Below are 22067 nucleotides of genomic sequence, written 5' to 3'. Positions count from 1 at the left end.
AATTGAAATATACTAGTGTTATTTTATATTAAATTGTCTCAAGTTTAAAAACTTATGTAACTACCTTGAGATAGTAAGTGATACAGCTGCAGCTGGTATATTTTTGAATTCACTGTTAAGAATGGAGTTCCTCTTCTCAGGTTACTCCCCCAAACAGTAGACTCTTTATGGTGTTTCTAGTTATAAGGTACAAGTACATACTGTGTGATGTTGTGTGACATTAAATAACTTTCCCCAAACTAAAAAAAAAAAAAAAAAAAAAAAAAAGGTACAAGTACAATATGCTGCCTTTAATGATGATTAGCAAGTTTGAAAAAGAAGTTTTGTGAATGTCAAAATACTGAATGAGAACCAGAAAGATCTTGTTCTCTCTCCTACCACCTTTGGAAAAAGTACAACTTTTTCTGTGTCTGTTTCCTTATCAATAAAATGGCAATGTTGAACTTTATAACCCTTAAAATGTCTTTTGGCTCTAAAATGTTATGAACCAATTGCAGCCTAATGTCCACAGCAAGGAACACGAATCAATAACTGTATTTATTCTCCCACTGACTCTGTACTGTTAACCTTCATTGAAGATAATTGCTCTTGCATGCTCCAAAACACAGTTCTTCCAGATTCTGAATAAATATTTTTTTCAGTGAAAGTGATATGTCAGAACTGAGAATTCACTTCAAGTATACTGTAAGAAGCAGCACAAATGTCTCTTCCTCTTGACCTTTGGCAGTATCCACTTGGCTAACCTTTAATTCTTGGTCAAATCAACCTTTTGTTTTTTCTGCTTTTGCTGGTAGAATGAAGAAATCGGTATCTCTTTCTTTGTTAGCACTATAATAATTTATGTTTTTTAAACTTGGATGAGCCTTTACTACAGCATACCCCCAATTTTGCTCATCTCTAGGTAATTGCTCAGCAACTACTCTAAGTTTTAGCCTTCTTCTAAAGCTTATGGTACAATATAGCTATTTACCTTAACTTTCACTGTGAAGATAGGGACTCCTCTATAGACACCACTTGATGGAGTCTTCTCTTCCCTCCTGCATAGTTATCCAATTTTCCTGCTTATCTTTCTTATTTCTTCTTTCTTTACCTTCTTAATGGAAGGCAGTGCCCTTTTTCCTGAGATGTTCTTATCCATTTTCATCCCTAGTCCTATATCAACCTTTCCACTTAGAATCTTGCTTCTTTCCTGGCCACTGCCTCTTCAACGTGGTCCTCCAGCATGCTTAGGTGTCCACATTCTAGACAACCCTTCCTGAGGCTGGACTTGCCCCTCAAATTCACAGTCTCCCTTTTCCCTAGTTCCATTTCTTTTCTCTCTCATCAAAGTATTTTAACTATTTCTGTCTTGATATCTCCGTTTCCTTCTAATATGATTTTAACATGCCTCACCATCTAATTAAATTGTGGTACTGAAAAATCACTAGTGCCTGAAAAACACCAAACTATCCTACCTTCTCCATCATATTCTGGATAATATATCTGAGCCTTTTACTATCCTGAAAACCTCTTACTGCTTGTGTATCACTTCTTGATGTGTGTAACATGCCATTAAGATATTATATATATATATATATATATATTTTTTTTTTTTTTTTTTGAGGGCAGGGGAGGTAGTAGGGATTGAATTCAGGGATACTTGACCACTGAACTACATCCCAGCTTTGTTTTTTATTTTATTTAGAAACAGGTTCTCCCAAATTTCTTAGTACCTTGCTAAGTTGCTGAGACTGGCTTTAAACTGGTGATTCTCCTATGTCAGCCTCCCTAACTGGGATTATAGGCATGTGTCACAATGCCCTGCAGTTGCCCTACATTCTTGTCACCACTTTGTATGTTTAGTCTTTTAAATTTTAGGCATTTTATTAAGTGTGTGATTGTACCTAACTAGGATTTTAATTTTCATTTCCCTAATGAAAAATGATTGGTCTATTTTTGTGTACTCATTTATATTGCAGATATTTTCTTTGGTGAAGTGGGCTTTTCCCTAAGTCTTTAGTCAATTTAAAAAAAAAAAAAGAAAGGGCTGGGGATGTGGCTCAAGCAGTAGCGCACTCGCCTGGCATGCGTGCGACCCGGGTTCGATCCTCAGCACCACATACAAACAAAGATGTTGTGTCCGCCGAGAACTGAAAAATAAATATTAAAAATTCTCAAAAAAAAAAACCCCAAAAAACTGTTTTTGTGTTGCTGAGTTTGGAGAGTTCTTAATCTTTACACAAGTCTTTTGTCAGATTCATGACTTGCAAATATTTTCTACCAGTCTGGCTTCAATTTTCATTCCCTTGACAGTGAATGTTTTTCAACCATAAATTTTTATGTTTTTATTTTAATGAAGTCTAATTTATCTCTGTGTTAGGTTCTCTAGAGGAACAGAACCAACAGGTTATATATGTAGGTATGATTATAAAAGGGGGATTAATTAGATTGGCTTACATGACCAAAGATGGATAGTCCCACAGTGGCCAACTGGAGGACCCTATAGCTTCTCAATCCAGGAAGTGAAACCTTAGAACAGGAGGGTTCAATGATATAGCCCCAGTCCAGAACCAAAGGTCTAGAGACTCCCTGGAGAATGGACAGTCAGCATCTGCCTTGGAAGAGTGAAGGAGCTGGAGTCTGATGCTCTTAGGCAATCACCACAGAAATTGAAGCATGTGCTCAGGAAGAATTGAGTTTGCCTCTATGGTTGCGTCCTCGTTTTTTCCACTTTTTTTTTTTTTTTTTGTCTCACCCAGGCCCCCAACCCATGAGACTGTGCAGCCAACATTAGGATACTTCTCCCCCTCCTCCCACAGGCCAATCATTCCTAGAAATACCCTCCTTGACACACCCAGAAGCCTCTTAATTTTAGACATATCTTAATCCAATCAAGCTGACAATTCAGATTAACCATCATAACTTCTTTTTTTAAAAAAAAAACTGAGTAGGGAAAAGATTTTCTTATATGCTTTCTTCTAGAAGTTTTTTTTTAATTTTTGATTTTAAATTTACATCTATGACATAAGAATGAAAGTTCATCTTTTGCATAAGGATATCTAATCGTTTCAACATCATTTTTTAAAATGTCTATTAGTTCTCCACTGAATTTTCTTTGTTCCTTTGCTGAAGACCTGTTGATGGTGTTTGTCTATTTCTGAACTCTTCATTTCGTCCTATTCATTTATTTGTCTGTCTTAATGGCGATACTGCACTATCTTGATCATTAAAACTTTTAATGTCTCAGAATCTGATAGTGCCATCCTTCCATTTGTTCTTCTTTTCCAAAATTGTTTTGCCTATTCTAGTAATTTTTTCATTTCTGTGTGATTTATAGATATTTTTGTCTTTCATGGGCGTGGTATAATTCTCCATTTATCCAAGTCATCTTTAGTTTCTCAGCAATGCTTGCAACTTTCAGTGTGCAGCTGTTGGATGCCCTTCGTTGGGTTTACTTCCCAGTATTTCAAAACTTTTTATGTTATTATAAATGGCTTTAACTTTTAAATATCATTTCCAAGTTTTATTTGTATTATAAAGATGACTGACTTTTGTCTGTTAGTTTTAAATTTTGCAACCTGTCTAACTCACTCTTTAGTTTGGAGCTTTTTTTTTTTTTGTGGATTCTATGAAGTTTTTTAGGTAAATGTTATGTCATCCACAAATAAAGGTTATTTGATTTTTTCCTTTCTAATCTGGTGATCTTTATGTGTTTTTCCTGACTACTTCAGTGAGTAGGACCTCCAGACCAGTGTTAAATAGGAATGGTGACAGATGACATTATTGTCTTGCTTCTGATCTTAGGAGGAAAGTGGTCTTCTATAATAAAGTGTGCTATTAGCTATAGATTTTTCTAGAATCCTTTTGGGGTTGACAAGTTTCCTTTCGATTCCCAATTTGATGTGAGGCTAATTTTTGTTTAAAATGAGGAGTAGATATTACATTTTGGGTCTGTCAAAAATTTTTCTGCTATATAGAAATGACCATATTGTTTTTCCTTAATATTTTGTCAACATAGTAATAACATTTTCTATTTTCAAATGAGAAACCAACCTTGCATTACTGGGATGAACCCCACTAGGTTGTAATATATTATCTTTTTATGCTTTCTTGAATTTGATTTGGTAAATGTTATAAATAGGGTTTTTTTTTTAATGTATAGGAGTACAGAGGGTTTTTTGTTTTTGTTGTTTTTGTAGCTTTTTTTGGCTGTAATGTCTTTGTATGGTTTTGGTATCACAGTAATGTCGGCCTGATAGAATGAGATATAATTTATTTTCTGTTCTTCAACTGTTATAAGAGTTTTTATAGAAATCATGCCATTACTTTTATAAATATTTCACCCATGATGACATTAATATCTTTTCTATTTGGGAAGAGTTTTAACTAAAAATTCAATTTATTTAATAGGTTTTGGATTATTTACCTGATCTATTTCTTCCTGAATGAGTTTTGGAAGTAGTGTTTTTCAAGTATATTCATATTACCTAATCATTCAGATTTATTTTCATAAATTTCCTTACTACTTTCCATTATTATACTTTAAATAACTATATTATCTCTCTTATTTTTCTATATTGGTCAATTGTCTTTTTTTCTTTTCTTATCACTTGCTAGTAGTTTATAAATTATACATTTTCAAATTTATAAATTTGCTTTTCAAATGGAAAGCTTAGACTTTTTTTTTTTTTGAATTGGGAATTGGGGTGCTTTACCATGGAGCTACATCCCTAAAGCTGTTGGATACCCTTTGTTGGGTTTACTTCCCAGTATTTTTAAATTTTTTATTTATATTTTGAGACAGGTTCTCACTAAGTTGCTTAGGGCTTCATTATGTTGCAGAGGCTGGCTTTGAACTTGTGATCTTCCTGCCTAAGTGTCCCTGGTCACTGGGATTACAGGTGTGGGCCACCATACCCATCTAGACTATTTACTTTTATGTAATTATTAATATGATTTTGGTTTAAATATATGAACTTGCTCTGTGTTTCTCTTTATCTCATCTATTCTTTGTTCGCTTTTCCTCTTTTGATTTGAGTATTTTTTATGATTCTGTTTTTTTTTCCTTTGGTTTATTAACTATAACTCTTTGTTTCAACATGTAAGCAGTCCCTTACAGGCTTATGGTATGCATCTTGTTCAGTTAATGTCATACATTCTACTTAATGCATGTTATAAATCCCACTATACATTGTGATTGTTTTCATTTCAAGCAGTCAGTTATCTTTTTAAGAGATTTAAGTAATAAGACTAAAACCTTATACATATGTACCATGCATTTGTCATTTCTGTTGCATTTTAGTCCTTTGTGTGGATCTAGGTTTCTGTGTACTTAATTCTCCTTCTACTTGAGGGACTTCTTTTAACATTTATCAGAGTTCAGTTTTGTAGGTAAGGAGTTAGTTCAGTTTTTGCAAGTCTTTAATTCACTTTTGTGTTTGAAAGACATTTTTTGCAGGATAGAGAATTCTAAGTTGATTTTTTTTCTTTTGTTCTTCTTCTTTTGTTGTTTCCAATAAGAAAATTCTTTCTTATATCTTTGTTCATCTATATGTATTTTATATTTTCCTCCAGTTGCTTCTAATATTTTTATTCTATAACTGACTTTAATAGTTGGTCTGCTATGTTCAATTGTGTAGTCTTCTATATATATATATATTATTTTGTGCTTGGACTTTGTTAGTGTCTTAGATATAGGTTTATGTTTTTTGTCAAATTTAGAAAATTTGCAGCACTATTTTAAAAAAATATATTTTCTGTCCCTCTTAGAGACTACAGTTACTCATATATCTGGTCATTAAAGTTGTCTCACATTTCACTGATGCTTTGTTCATTTTTTGTCAATTTTTCCTTTTTCTGTTTCATTTTGGATCATTTTTATTACTATGTCTTCAAGTTCAATAATCTTTTCTTCTGACATGTCATCTGCCATTATTCCAAGTCTGAATATTTTACAAAGCAGACATTATAATTTCTACTTCTAGAAATTCAAATTGAGTCTTTTTATGTCTTCTATTTAAGATATTCAATCTTTTCTCTACATTTTGAATATATCAAATTAGTTTATAATAATGGTTTTAATACCATCTGGGGGCATATCTGAGTTAGTTTTGATTGGTTGATTTTTTTTCCTCTTTTCATTGTAGGTTGTATTTTTCCTTCTTTTTAACATACTTGATAGTTTTTTAGCTTATGTCAAGCATTGTGAAATTTGTCCTATTGATTGCTAATTATTGTTGTGTTTCTAATAATGTTCTTTAGCTTTGGAATTGAATTGTGATTACTTTACTTGGAAATCTATTAATCCTCAGGGTTTTATTTTTCTGCTTTGTTAGGTGAATCTAGAGTGGTGTTTGTTTATCCTCATCCCTGAGGCAATAGTCTTCATAATTCTTTAACTGACACCAATGAATTAGGAGGTTTTCCCTTTTGGTATTGATGATAGGCATAATTGTGGTCATTTGTATTCTCTGGGGGCTTTTACCTCTAATCCTCTAAATGGTTCCATTTCTGGCCTTGGGTGGTTTTCTTCCATGGAATACTCTTTGGTACTTAACTGAATGAATACACATTGGGGACCATCTACAGTTCTTTGGAATTCTCTTCTGTGTGTGTCTTTCCCTGTGAGTATTCTGCTCTGCAAATACCAGGAATCTTGACTTCCCCTGGACTCCCAGCTCTGCCTCCCTTAACTCAAGGTATTAATTGGATTCTCCCTCCCTACTTCACAATCTGGAACATTCTCTAGGAAGCAAACAACCTCCTCAAACAAACAAAGAAACAAAAATCTGGATCCACCCTAGATAGATATCAACTCATCTGAGTCATATTTCTCAGAGGTAATTTAGCTTCATTTGCAATGTGTTGACAGCCATAGTTGTATATATTTTGTCTAGTATTTCAATCATTTCAAACAGGAGAATAAATTTGGTCCCTATTACTACATTTTGGCTGGAGGCCTTGTTTTTCTTCTTTTATTGTTTAAATGCTCAGAACTTTTTTATGTTAAGCAGTCCTTGTCCTGTGTTATTGATATTTACTTAAGCCTGCTTCCCTCGTCAATCATTAACCTCCTAAGAGCATACAACCTTTATTGTTGTCTAAGTCTTGATACTAATATAGTGACTAACACATAGTAGATTTTTGATACATGTGTGTCAAATGAATGAAACCAAAAAAAAGAATAAGTGCATGTGATTCTTTTATTATCTATTATTGTATTTTACAGGCATATGGGTATAATGCACACTTTATATTATATATTTGTGACTGTGTATATATATATGTGTGTGTGTGTGTGTGTGTGTATCTCTTACATTGCATTTATAGTTCTGTAATTCTTTTTTTTTATACAGCCAAGAGATGCTTAGTAAAAGCTTTTTTTTTTCAGCAAAGAATGGTTGATTAGGTTTTATTTCAACAAAATGAACAACAAGATTGATGCTTAAAATGTAAAGGTGTTACCTGCACAGTCTTTACTCACTCTGAATATTAATAAGTATGTAAGTATGAATGTTGAATATCAACCAAGAAATACTAGTTCCAAGACACAGAAAGGGAAAATACCTAACAAATACTACAGTTAAATATCTTGTGTAATTTTTATAATTTCATTGTAAAAATAAAACTTCATTTTGCAATTACATTGCAAAATAACTGTGTTTTGGAAACACGCATCTGTTTGTGTCACCATCACAGTTGGAAAGAAGTCTTTCAGAACAGTTTTGTCTCCTCCTCCCAGCTTCATTCAGAGTTCCAGGGGAGTAAGGTCTGAAAAAGAGCAGATCCATCTCTAGTGAGCATGAAATCTGGTGACCTTAGCCCTGACCTTTAATCTGCTAAAGCAGCGAGATGAAGGCATTTCTCTGAGATGCTAGAGAGGATACGAACCATTAAAGTTAACAGTGGCTGAACTCATTCCATTACTTTTAATAACATTATATCTGTGTTTGTCTGCTTGATGTAATGATAACTTAGTGAAGGAGAATTAATTCCACATATTATCTACATAAAGGATAATGAGGGAAATCAGTTCCCTCTAAGGAAGTTTCATTAAATTTGGGTATAAGCCAATCTAGTTTAGATTGGTCCCTGGCTCTTGGATGACATTCAAGCCTGTAGGCTCTGAGAGAATGAACAAGGCCATATTTGAATCTCAGGGAAGCAGATGCAGAAGGTTTTGGAGGACCCCTGTCACTGAAATTCCCTTCCCTTCTGGAAAAGCAAACTGCTAGTTTGTTGACCATCAGGTGCAAAATATAATTTTTCCCACATCCCAACATAATGTCTGCTGAGATAGTTTTAATTCATATGATTTATGCCTAAATTATTTGATCTTTGGGTCTGATGGCTCCTTGAGGTTTTTCAAGTAATGAAAACAACAAATGAGCCAATAAATAGTGAATTAATAAATATTCAGGGCCAGTAAAGAGAAATATTTTGCATTTTTTTTAACAGAAGAAGGTTAAAGCAATGTCTTCTAAGTTAATTGACAGTTTTGAAAGTCTGTCCTTGTTAAACTCATGAGAAGTGTTGATATTATATGTTAGTAATTCTCTGGTGAAACGTAGAACATTCAATTTTCATGTAGGTTTAGAATACAATTAATTTTTGGAAGTCTTTAACTGAGCAAACAATTTGATGTCTGTAAAACAAAAAAGTAAATTCACTAAAATATACTTGCTTTGAATTAAAAACAAAACTTATCAAAGGTAAATTATACCTAAATTGTTTTATTTAAAAATGTTAGTTATGCTGAATTGTTTCATGTGTATATATAGAATTCTTAGATGCTAATGCATTAATAACTCAGACTGGATGGGGAAGAGTGGTTATATATAACAATATTGAGTTACAGAATTGGGTGTTTTACTAAATGATACCAAGGTAAATGAATGAACATACAAGCACACTTTTTCTCAAATTAAAAAAAAATTCTTCCCAATATTTTAAGGTTTATCCAAGATTCTTTATGTTTATTTTTCTTTATATTTGATTACAAGATTAATCTATTCAATTTATTAAGAAGAATATTCTAATTAAATATAACTTCTAGTGTTCACCTTCAAAGTTCTTCAAATTTTAAATTGGTAGAGCCCACATGAATAAAAATATTCTGTATTTATAATTCCAGAATAAATATCATAGCAATGGGAAACAAGTTTCTTTGGGGACTTGAATTATTCTCAGATTGAGGAATTGAGCTAATCCCATATGTAGATTTTCAATTTACAATTATTATGTGCTTAATCGTTTATTGTTATTTGGGATCATGAAGAATGTGCTAATAGGATGTAAGGATTGAGAATGAAACAAACGTGGAAAATGACACGATATGACTAGCAAAAGATTTGACCTAGTAAAATATGAAAAAAAAATTGATTGATGGTAAAAAGGTTGCATTAATGGTAAGGGTAGGATGACAAAAGGCAAAGGGGAACCAGAACAAGGAGGATATTGTCTTTTTTATACGTACTTTTTTGTTGTTGTTGTTAAGGGCAAAGTAAAAGTAGATGCCATCATATTGAAAAATTCTATTTTAGAGTCAAAAATTTTAATTTTACCATTTTTAAGCCAAAGTAACTGTTATAGATCAAATGGTAGGAAAACCATTCTTTATGCATGCTGTGCAGTGTGTGGTGCCATTCTCTATTTTCATAATCAGATGCATCTTCAATAACTGCTAAGTAGGTAGTAGTAGGTCTTTTATTGCTAGAGAATTTACTCTAGCAATCTGTGGGTGCTGGAAAGCAAGCAGAGATTTATGCTCATCCTCGGCACCAGCAACCATAGACCTCTGGAGAAGGCCCTGGGATAAGGCACAGTTACTGAGAAGCAGGAAGACACAGTTACTGAGAAGCTGCTATTTGTTTACTCAAAAAACATTTATTGAACACTTACTATGAACCAAGCATTCTTCTAACCTCCGAGAATACACCAGGGAAGCCAATAAGGTCCACATTCTTATGAGGAAAAACAGAAACCATAAGAGAGCAAGTGTGTTTATCATATGTCAGCTGCTGACGAAGGTTTGGAGAAAGAAGAAGGTGGATGGGGAGTGCTGAGGGATGGTTTTCATGTAGGATAGTTAGAGACAGCTTCCCTGATCATGTGACATGTGAGACTCATCTTGTTGAACAAGTGAAGAAGAAAATGACAGGCGAAGCTGGGAGCTGTGTTCACACAGAAGGAGGAGGTGGTACAAAGCTACTGTGGGGAAGGTGTGCTTGGCTTGTTGAAGAGCAAGAGTCCAGTGCAATTGCACAGAGGTGGGTGAGGTGAGGTGAGGTCAAAGAAACCAGGAGAGGCAGTATAGGGGCAGGTTGTAGTCCCTCATGGGTCACAAACAGGACTCAGGCTTTTTAAGCAGAAGATTGACAAGGTTGGATTTCACTTTTAACAGTATCACCTTGCCTCTGGTGTAGAAAACCAATTGTATGGAGGTCAGAGATGCAGCAGAGAAAATAGTTGGAAGGCTTTGCAATAACTCAGGGAAGAGCCGGGTACAGTGGCACATGCTTGTAATCCCAGTGGCTTGGAAGGCCGAGGCAGGAGTATTGTGAGTTCAAAGCCAGCCTCAGCAAAAGCAAGGTGCTAAGCAACTCATTGAGACCCTGTCTCTAAATAAAATACAAAATAGGCCTGGGGATGTGGCTCAGTGGTTGAGTGCCCCTGAGTTCAATCCTTGGTACCAAAACAAAACTAAAACCCCAAAAACACCCAGGAAAGAGTTAATGCTAGAACAATAGTGATCAAGAAGAGAAGCAGGATTCTTTTTTTTTTTTTTTTTTTATTGATTGTTCAAAACATTACAGAGCTCAAGACATATCATCTTTCATACATTCGACTCAATTGGGTTTTGAACTCCCCAAATACATAATACAGACTCACTTTTGTTACATACTCACATTTTTACATAATGGCATATTAGTGACTGTTGTATTCTGCTACCTTTCCTATCCCCTACTATGCCCCCTCCCCTCCCCTCCCCTCCCATCTTCCCTCTCTACCTCCTCTGCTGTTGTTCAATTCTCTCCCCTTTTTTTCCCCCCACCCCCTTGCCCCTCATAACCTCTTATAATTTTGTGTATCACTGAAGGTCTCCTACCATTTCCATATGTTTTCCCTTCTCTCTTCCTTTCTCTCCCCCCATTCGTCTTAGTTTACTGTTAGTCTTTTCCTCATGCTCTTCCTTCCTGTTCTATTCTTAGTGGCTCTCTTTATATCAAAGAAGACATTTGACATTTGTTTTTTAGGGCTTGGCTAGCTTCACTTAGCATAATCTGCTCTAATGCCATCCATTTCCCTGCAAATTCTATGATTTTGTCGTTTCTTAGTGCTGCATAATACTCCATTGTGTATAGCTGCCACAATTTTTTTATCCACTCATCTATTGAAGGGCATCTAGGTTGGTTCCACAGTCTAGCTATTGTGAATTGTGCTGCTATAATCATTGATGTGGCCGTATCCGTATAGTGTGCTCTTTTAAGGTCCTCAGGGAATAGTCCAAGAAGGGCAATAGCTGGGTCAAATGGTGGATCCATTCCCAGCTTTCCCAGGAATCTCCATACTGCTTTCCAAATTGGCCTCACCATTTTGCAGTCCCACCAGCAGTGAACAAGTGTGCCCTTTTCCCCACATCCTCGCCAACACTTATTGTTGTTTGACTTCATAATGGCTGCCAATCTTACAGGAGTGAAATGGTATCTTAGGGTGGTTTTGATTTGCATTTCTCTGATTGCTAGAGATGGTGAGCATTTTCTCATGTGCTTGTGGATTGATTGTATGTCCTCCTCTGAGAAGTGTCTGTTCAGGTCCTTGGCCCATTTGTTGATTGGATTATTTGTTATCTTATTGTTTAATTTTTTGAGTTCTTTGTACATTCTGGATATTAGGGCTCTATCTGAGGTGTGAGGGGTAAAAATTTGTTCCCAGGATGTAGGCTCTCTATTTACCTCTTTTACTGTTTCTCTTGCTGAGAAAAAACTTTTTAGTTTAAGTAGGTCCCATTTATTTATTCTTGTCATTAACTCTTGGGCTACGGGCGTTCTATTAAGGAATTTGGAGCCTGACCCCACAATATGTAGATCGTAGCCAACTTTTCCTTCTATCAGACGCAGTGTCTCTGTTTTTATATCTAGCTCTTTGATCCATTTTGAGTTAACTTTTGTGGCTGGCGAGAGAAAGGGATTCAATTTCATTTTGTTGCATATGGATTTCCAATTTTCCCAGCACCATTTGTTGAAGATGCTATCCTTCCTCCATTGCATGTTTTTAGCCCCTTTATCAAATATAAGATAGTTGTAACTTTGTGGATTAGTCTCTGTGTCCTCTATTCTGTACCATTGGTCCACCTGCCTGTTTTGGTACCAGTACCATGCTGTTTTTGTTACTATTGCTTTGTAGTACAGTTTGAGCTCTGGTATCGCTATACCTCCAGATTCACACTTCCTGCTTAGAATTGCTTTTGCTATTCTGGGTCTTTTGTTTTTCCATATGAATTTCATGATTGCTTTATCTATTTCTACAAGAAATGTCTTTGGGATTCTGATTGGCATCGCATTAAACCTGTAGAGAACTTTGGGTAATATCGCCATTTTGATGATGTTAGTTCTGCCTATCCATGAACAGGGTACATTTTTCCATCTTCTGAGATCTTCTTCTATCTCTCTCTTTAAGGTTCTGTAGTTTTCATTGTATAAATCTTTCACCTCTTTTGTTAGGTTGATTCCCAAGTATCTTATTTTCTTTGAGGATATTGTGAATGGATTGGTTTTCCTTATTTCCATTTCAGAGGTTTTGTTGCTGATATACAGGAATGCCTTTGATTTGTGCGTGTTGATTTTATATCCTGCCACTTTGCTGAATTCATTTATTAACTCTAGCAGCTTCTTTGTAGATCCTTTTGGGTCTGTTAAGTAAATTATCATGTCATCTGCAAATAGCGATAATTTAATTTCTTCTTTTCCTATTTTTATGCCTTTAATTTCTTTTGTCTGTCTAATTGCTCTGGCTAGTACTTCGAGAACTAAATTGAATAGAAGTGGTGATAGAGGACATCCCTGTCTTGTTCCAGATTTTAGAGGGAATGCCTTCAGTTTTTCTCCGTTTAGGATGATGCTAGCCTGAGGTTTAGCATATATAGCTTTTACAATGTTGAGGTAAGTTCCTGATATCCCTAGTTTTTCTAATGTTTTGAACATAAAGGGATGTTGTATTTTGTCAAATGCTTTTTCTGCATCTATCGAGATGATCATATGGTTCTTGTCTTTAAGCCTATTGATATGGTGAATAGCATGTATTGATTTCCGTATATTGAACCAGCCTTGCATCCCAGGGATGAATCCTACTTGATCATGGTGCACAAGTTTTCTGATATGTTTTTGTATTCGATTCGCCAGAATTTTATTGAGAATTTTTGCATCCAAGTTCATTAGAGATATTGGTCTGTAGTTTTCTTTCTTTGAAGTGTCTTTGTCTGGTTTTGGGATCAGGGTGATGTTGGCCTCATAGAATGAATTTGGAAGAGCTCCTTCTTTTTCTATTTCTTGAAATAGTTTGAAAAGTATTGGTATTAGTTCTTCTTTGAAGGTTTTGTAGAACTCCGCTGTATACCCATCAGGTCCAGGGCTTTTCTTGGTTGGTAGTCTTTTGATGGCTTCTTCTATTTCTTCCTTTGTTATTGGTCTGTTTAAATTGTGTGTGTCTTCCTGTCTCAATCTGGGCAAATCATATGCCTTAAGAAATTTATCGATATCCTCGCTATCTTCTATTTTATTAGAATATAGGGTTTCAAAATACTTTCTAATTATCTTCTGTATTTCTGTAGTGTCGGTTGTGATATTGCCTTTTTCATCCCGTATATTAGTAATTTGAGTTCTCTCTCTTCTTCTTTTTGTTAGCATAGCTAAGGGCTTGTCTATCTTATTTATTTTTTCAAAGAACCAACTTTTAGTTTTATCAATTTTTTCAATGGTTTTTTTTGTTTCAATTTCGTTTATTTCTGCTCTAATTTTAATTATTTCTTGTCTTCTACTACAATTGCTGTTGTTTTGTTCTTCCTTTTCTAGGTTTTTGAGGTGTAGTGTGAGTTCATTTATTTGTTGGTTTTTTCTTTTTTTGATGAAAGAACTCCAGGATATGAATTTCCCTCTTAAAACTGCTTTCATTGTGTCCCATAGATTCCGGTATGTTGTGTCTGTATTATCATTTGACTCTAAGAATTTTTTTATCTCTTCCTTTATGTCTTCTGTAACCCATTGATCATTCAATAACATATTGTTCATTTTCCATGTGGTGTAGGATTTCTCCTTCCTTTTTTTATCATTGATTTCCAATTTCATTCCATTATGGTCAGATATGGTGCATGGTATTATCTCCCCACTTTTATATTTACTAAGATTTGCCTTATGGCATAATATATGGTCTATTTTTGAGTAGGATCCATGTGCTGCTGAGAAGAACGTGTATCCACTTGATGATGGTTGGTATATTCTATATATGTCAGTTAGGTCTAGGTTATTGATTGTGCTGTTGAGTTCTATAGTTTCTTTATTCAGTTTTTGTCTAGAGGATCTGTCTAATGGCGAGAGCGGTGTGTTGAAGTCACCCGTAATTATTGTGTTATGGTCTATTTGACTCTTGAACTTGAGGAGCGTTTGTTTTATGTAGATTGCAGCTCCATTGTTTGGTGCATACAAATTGATAATTGTTATGTCTTGTTGGTGGATGGTCCCTTTTAACAGTATATAGTGTCCTTCTTTATCCTTCTTAATTAACTTAGGTTTGAAGTTGATTTTATTTGATATGAGTATGGCCACTCCTGCTTGCTTCCGAGGGCCATGTGAGTGGTATGATTTTTCCCAACCTTTTACCTTCAGCCTGTGTATGTCTTTTCCTATCATATGAGTCTCCTGAAGGCAGCATATTGTTGGATTTGTTTTTTTGATCCAGGTTGCTAGCCTATGTCTCTTGATTGGTGAGTTTAGGCCATTAACATTTAAAGTCACAATTGAGATATGATTTGTACTTCCAGTCATGCTTCTTTATTTATTTATTTTAGTTTGGCTAGTTTTACTTTTTTTGGTTATTTTCCTCCTCCTTTACTGAGATACCTCTTGTTGTTAGTTTTGGGCACTATTTTTCAATTCCTCTTCTTGTAGTATATTGCTCAGAATGCTTTGCAGTGCTGGTTTTCTTGCTGCAAATTCTTTTAGCTTTTGTTTATCGTGAAAGATTTTAATTTCGTTGTCAAATCTGAAGCTCAATTTTGCTGGATACAGTATTCTTGGTTGAAATCCATTATTTTTCAGCGTTTGAAATACATTGTTCCAGGATCTTCTCGCTTTCAAAGTCTGTGCTGAGAAATCAGTCGTTAACCTAATTGGTTTACCCCTGAATGTAATCTGTCTCTTTTCTCTGGTAGCTTTTAATATTCTCTCCTTGTCCTGTATGTTGGCTATCTTCATAATTATGTGTCTTGGAGTTGGTCTATTATAGTTTTGAATGTTTGGGGTCCTGTAGGCTTCCAGGATTTGGCAATCCATTCCATCTTTCATCTCTGGGAAGTTTTCTACAATTATTTCATTTAATATGCTGTCCATTCCTTTGGTTTGAATCTCTGTGCCTTCTTCTATCCCGATGACTCTCAAATTTGGTTTTTTGATGACATCCCATATCTCTTGAATAGATTGCTCATGGGATTTAAGCATCTTTTCTGTGTTGACTATACTCTTTTCAAGTTGATAAACCTTGTCTTCATTATCTGATGTTCTGACTTCTACTTGATCAAGTCTATTTGTAATATTCTCGTTTGAGTTTTTAATTTGGTTTATAGTTTCCTGCAATTCTAGGATTATAGTTTGATTCTTTTTTAAGCTCTCTATCTCCTGGTAGAGCTCGTTCTTTGCCATTTGAATTTGTTTGTTTAATTCATTTTCAAAATATATTTTTATTGCTTGGACTTGCTGTCTCATGTCTTCTCTAATATTCCTTTCCATTTGAGTTAGGAATGCCTTGAGTTCTTTCCCTATCCCTGCTTCTGATGTTTCTATGTCCTCTTGTAGAATTAAGTTGTCTTGCATTGTTTGTACTCCTTTTTTCCCTTGTTTTCTCATGTTGTCCCCGTTGCTTTCCAGCTCTATTTGATTGTTGTGTTTCTACTCTCTTCTATAGATTTGTTTTGGTTCTGTTTTACTCTGATGCCTCTCCTTAGTGTTGTTAAACTATGCCTGCTGACGTGGATTCCACTGTGAAGGAAGATCCGACGTCCCAGCTCCAGTGACGACACTACTTTGCTATGAGCGGCCCCAGTTCCTTGCCTGGGTGTCCTGATGAGGTGGTGTGACTGGACTGTCTCTGTTTGATTTCAGCTCCCAGTCGCGGCAGGCAGGCGGTCTCTAGCCGCCCAGTATCACAGGCCGCGGGCGGGTGATCGGTCACCTGTGGCCGGGTGTTCTCCTACCGCCCAGCTATGCGGGCAGTGGGTGAACTGTCGCCGGCGGGCCTGCAATTTCCAGCTGCCCAGTCTTGATGGCCTTGCCTCTAGCTTCCTGGTTTCTCCTGCTAGCCTTCTGTAGCCGCAGGGCAGGCCGCATGAATCAGTGGGCCTGGATCTCCGGGGTCCCACAGTTGGCAATTGGGATCCCAGGCACTCTGTCCTTTGGATTTTTCCTGCTTGCCCCACCCCCAGCTCTAGCCAGACAGATTTCCTTTTGGCTGCAGATGGGTAGGGGGGGTTGCAGGTCAGGTGCCTCTAGTTCCCCCCTAGTCTTTATGCAGGCTCACTCTGATTCTCCCTCCCCTGGCAAGCCTAGGAGAGAATTTATGCGAGTTCCCGATGTATGGGGGATGGGCTGAGTGCCACACACCTGTTTTGTTGTTGAGGTCTGTCGGAGAATGGGTGGATATATCAGCTGTTCAAGATGCTGACTGCTGATTCCCTTGGTGGAGTGTCTGCTGTGGGGGATGGGACTGTACCGCTTCCTTCCCCGTCTAAACTCCCGTACTCAGCCCGGGAGTCAGTGCGGGCTTGGCTGGTGGGATTCCACCTGGTCGCCGAGAAGCAGGATTCTGAGGTGAAAATCCAACAGGATTTGCTGATAGATTGGATATGGGGTGTGAGAAAAAGAGAAATGTCAAAGATAACTGTAAGAAATTTTGGCTTGATTAGCTGGGAGGATGGAGTTGCTGTGTACTGACATAAGGACAGGACAAGTGACATAGGAAGGACAGTGAAGAATTTGCTTTACAGGCATGCTAAGTTAAAGATACCTATTTAACATTCAGAAGACATCAAGGTAGATGGAAGAGATGAACCTGGAATCCAAGGGAGAAGTTCTGAGTTCTGACTAGAGATGTGAACTGGGGAAGATCATCAGTAGATCAATGTGCCTTGAAAGATGTGCAATGAACTTACCTAGGGAATGAGTGCAGGTAGAGGAGGGTTGTGAGGTCTCAGCTCTGCCATGTAAGAAGGTGGGGAAGATGAAGAAGAAACAGTCAAGGAGAGGAAGGAGAGGACAGTAAAGTAAAAGGACAATCTTGAATGAACGGTGACCCTGAACCCAAAGGAATGAAGCATCTCAAGAAAGGGCAAGCAATGCAGTCCTGGCTTGTGGGTGATCTGACCACAACCTATAGGAGAGGGTTCCATGTGGCCAGACTAGTGTTCTGTGTCCTCCTGGCAGCATCTTGCAATCAGGAGTTTTTTTTTAAAGAAAAGGCTAAACAGAGGATTGGTTAGGAAATGAGCCTAGACATAGTTTCCAAGGGAGGTAATGCACAGTCCTTAACGAATTCTTGTCCCCTCTTCATGCAGTTGTATGTGGGACTCATCCATTTGGATCAATCCACAAGTCTTGAGTGCTTCTGTTTTTATTAAGGAGACACAACTTGTCAAATTGACAGGATTCTGGTTTCATCAAATGGTAAAAAATGTTTTCTAGACCTAGTCTGTGATCTAGCAGAAGGGCAGTTATAGATGTAGATATCAATAGGAGAAGAAAAGGCAGTATCACTGTGTAGTGTGACTCTTTTGATCAGAATTGGAACTGATTACACTGGGCTGCATTCTTGACACCATGCTATCTTCCCATGCATGGCACACTCACCTATTATCACATTGTAACCTGAGGTATTTTAATGAAAATGACAGACATTATGATATTAAGCAGTCTCCGAAAAGTTCAAGTATCCCTGGGTCTAAAGGAGAGACATTGGAATTTGAACCTTCATATGACTGACTTCAAAGTCCATATTTCCACACAAGGCTTTGTTGCCCAGCCCATAAGATACAGTTCCTGCAGTTCAATGCCTATAGACAAACTAAGTGGAAAGTTGTGCATAGGGTAAACCATCTCACAAGGCATTATATGATGACCCAGGTCTGGTCCACATTCCTGATGTTCATCTTCAAAGGAAAGAGTGTGCGAGAAAGGCTTCAAGGAGGAAGAAGGCCCTATGTGAATTCTGAGATGAATAAGACTCAAATGGTAGAGAGGATTTGCATTTTAGGATCAAAGGATAGGGCTCTTCACAGTGACCTTACTGTAGGAAAAGACAATGCATGAGGGCTCAGTTTCGTTGATTGTTTTTTTTTGTTGTTGTTTGTTTGTTTGTTTAGTTGTTTTTGGTCAAATTTTGAATCTCTTTAGGTGGGGGTACATGAGATGCTATTGATAACTCTCCTTCTTAACTGTATTAGGATTCTAAAAAAAAAAATAGAAGCAGTAGGATCCATCTAGAGAGAAATGTATTATAAGGTGTTGGCGCATACAATTCTGGGGGCTTTCTGAAAGCTGCATGGCCAGGAGAGCTGGTGCTGTTGTTCAAACACCTGAGAGCTGAGAGCCCATGGTGCAGGTTTCAAGCCAAGACTGATGGCCAGAAAACAAAGCTGGTCGAGGGCAGAAGATGGATGTCACAGGTCAAGCTGTTAGGTATCTCCCTCTGTCTTTTTGTTCTATTCAGAGCCTCAGTGAATTGGATGATGCCCACCCACTTAGGGAAGGGTCACCTACTTTATATTTATAACTCAAGTGATAATCTCTCCCAGAAACACCTTCACAGACACACCCAGAAATAAAGTTTAACCAGATACCTGGGCATTCTGTGATCCAGTCAATTTTATATATAAAAGTAAATACCACATGAATTAAGTATAGCATTGACATCCATCTATTAAGGAATATATCATCTCTTTCATTGTTGTCCACTGGAAATTGGGCAGAGCTCTGGGAGTTGAATTTCTTTTAGTATAAATGTATAGAGGGATGTATACATTTGTCACAGGTATCTTCTGGGTATTAACTAAAACAGCATACATGGTCATGCTTTGTAAAGTGTAAACACCATACAGATACATCATGGGTGTCATTATTCAATTTCATCAAGTACAATAGTGCTAGAGGAAAAGACAGAAATAACAATAAACATTTACTTTGGGGTCTTTGCTTGTAGTTCCATGTCCTAGTTTGGCTGAAGGATCTTTTGTATGTTATAGAATAGAATAGCTTTAGAAAGATTTGAGCCCTATCATTTATGTGAGACATTTCTATCCCTTTACGGAAGCACTGTGCTGTATCCAGCTCAGCTGCCAGCGATCCTGATGGAATGCAAAACAGTGATAGGACCCCAGAGCTATTCTTGATTGACCCAAGGACTTCAAAACTAAAATAATCCAGTCTATTATGTTCCATTTCCTGCAAAACATGAAAACTGATAAGTTCTGGCCCCTCTTGCTATTACAAGGAAACAGTCAAATTGAACAGTCCCTCCAGCCAATGCCAGAACAATCCAGTAGATTCTGTCCAAGAAACTTACCACATGGAACATCAGCAGAGGGTATCCCATTTTGGGGGTCTTTCCAGACTGATATCAGTCATTGTGATTCTAGCATTCTGCACAGGTCATTTGGCCATGGATTTTTAGGGGAGGTAGATAAGCAGGATGTTTTTTATACTGCTTATTGATCTTTTAAAGGTATCTAGGGAAGTCCCTTTGGTAGCTAAAAGACTTAATGTTCAATTTTGATCAGTTAAGGGAGTCTCAAAGCTATGATTAATCTCAAAAGAAGATACATATGGTAACTTACCTAACTTTCCTCTATAACCACAAATTTCACCAGTGCATCAGAAGGTCAAAATCCAAAGTATATTTCATTTCTTCTTTATTGTTTATCTTTGCTTTAAATATGTAATGTTAGCCTTTTGTATATAATAGCTAATTGTTTTAGTTGGGTCGTTCTGTAAGATACTTGCTGAGCCTGTTATTCCATGGCTGAAAACGTGATAGATTAGAAGTATAGACAAGATGTAGCTGAGACACTGACAGAGTTCTGTTCTAGACACTGCTCTGTTCTACCAAGTTGCTCTGGGTCCATTGAAGGATTTTTACTATAAACCATGGATATTCTCTTATCAGGTTCTCTCTAAGTGCCTTTTCCTTTTTGCCTTTCTCCCAAGGCATGACAGCCTTTGTGCCTAGGAGTCCACAAATAATGACCCACTTGAAATCACTTCAGTTCCAGTCTAACACCTGGGGGATCCCGTTAACCTTCATTCAGCATCTGCTTCTGTTGTTGGCCTGGAGTGGTACCTGAGATTCTGCATTTTTAACAAGTTCCAGTGATTCTGCTGCTGCTGGGACATGGGCTGCACTGTGAGTGGAGGATTTATTGGTCTGGGAGGCTCCTTAAAATCCCAATTAGATTCCGGCTCAAGTAATAGTACAGGACTTAATATGATGTATAACAAAGAAATATTGTCTTTTAACAGCTTTTTTCTGCCTGTACCCTGGGATCTAGCATAAAATGATCTCATTTTATTTATCAAATACTCTCTGCAAAACATATTGCTATAAAATCAGTTAAATGTTTGTGACCCAATAGAATGACGAAAGTACTATAATTGTCTAAAGAGTGATGTATGAGAAATTCACTAGAGCTATCTGGGTGCACAGGATCTTATAGCTCCTTTCATCCATCAAAGGTTTTCCTCTATAGATGTCAGCTAGGAGGTTATCTGTATCATAAACACTATGCAAAGCTTTTTGGATCCTTTCTCTGGGACAGGTTGCCTCCATTGACTATGTTATCAATCAGGGCATAAACCACAGCCTTAATGTTATCTGAGACTCGGAAGTTCACCCTGGCACACTAACTGCTGGGGAATTATGAGTTGTGGGATTGCTCTAACATAGAGCACATTGTGCTGTGAAGATTATGGAATCTTATTAGAAAAGGCTCTGCCCCAGATTTGTAGCAGTTAAAATCAGAGTATTTCTTTCAGATACCTTAGGGAAGATGAAAAATGTTGGAACCTGTTTCTATTTACTCATGTGTACTCCCAGGATGCAGAGCCAGCAGCAGGAGCTACAGCAGGCCTCACTTATTAGTACGAATTTCCCCTTTGGGGCGTTATTTAAAAATATTTGTACATATTTCAAATCCCTCAATCTGGTTTGTGGCAAATGGTTGCTTAAGCAGCTTCTTAATTATTTTGTTCAAGTTTTTGCAGAAGGACTGTTGCAGATATTTGGCGTGCAGCTTAGGTTTTTGAGGGCTTTAACTACCTCCTCAATAGATTTCAGGAAAGGGGAAAAAATCAAGGGGTGTTAAATTATTACCCTCTTTGAGTAGTATGCACAAATAGAATTGATTATGGACCTCAGTACAGGAAAGAAATACTTGCACAGCTGCATGGTAATAATTTTTATGTGTGTTAAAATTATGTTCTTGCGATTTTGTCATAATATTCCAGAGTGAAGCTTTGGAAGAATGACATGGTTATAATAATAGTAAACGGAGTTAACTCTGCAGATCTCAGGTAATAAATTATCTCATGAATTTGAAGATTAAATGTAAGTAAAATCATACAAAATCAATGGTAGATAAGTAGAAACAAATAAAAACAAGTGTTATTTTGCAGTGATATTAAGTGAAATCATTCACTAGAGAAGACAAATGAGTCAGGTCAAACTTGGATTTAGGCAAATTTTGATTAGCAAATTTATGCTTGGTCTTTGTTCCCTCTTTTGTTTGAATTACTATGGGCAGCTGGAAAGACTTGCATCAATGTGTGGGGGGATTC

Source organism: Ictidomys tridecemlineatus, chromosome 8 (assembly GCF_052094955.1).
Source record: "Ictidomys tridecemlineatus isolate mIctTri1 chromosome 8, mIctTri1.hap1, whole genome shotgun sequence".
NCBI lineage: Eukaryota > Metazoa > Chordata > Mammalia > Rodentia > Sciuridae > Ictidomys > Ictidomys tridecemlineatus.
Note: the sequence above shows the minus strand (reverse complement) of the source record.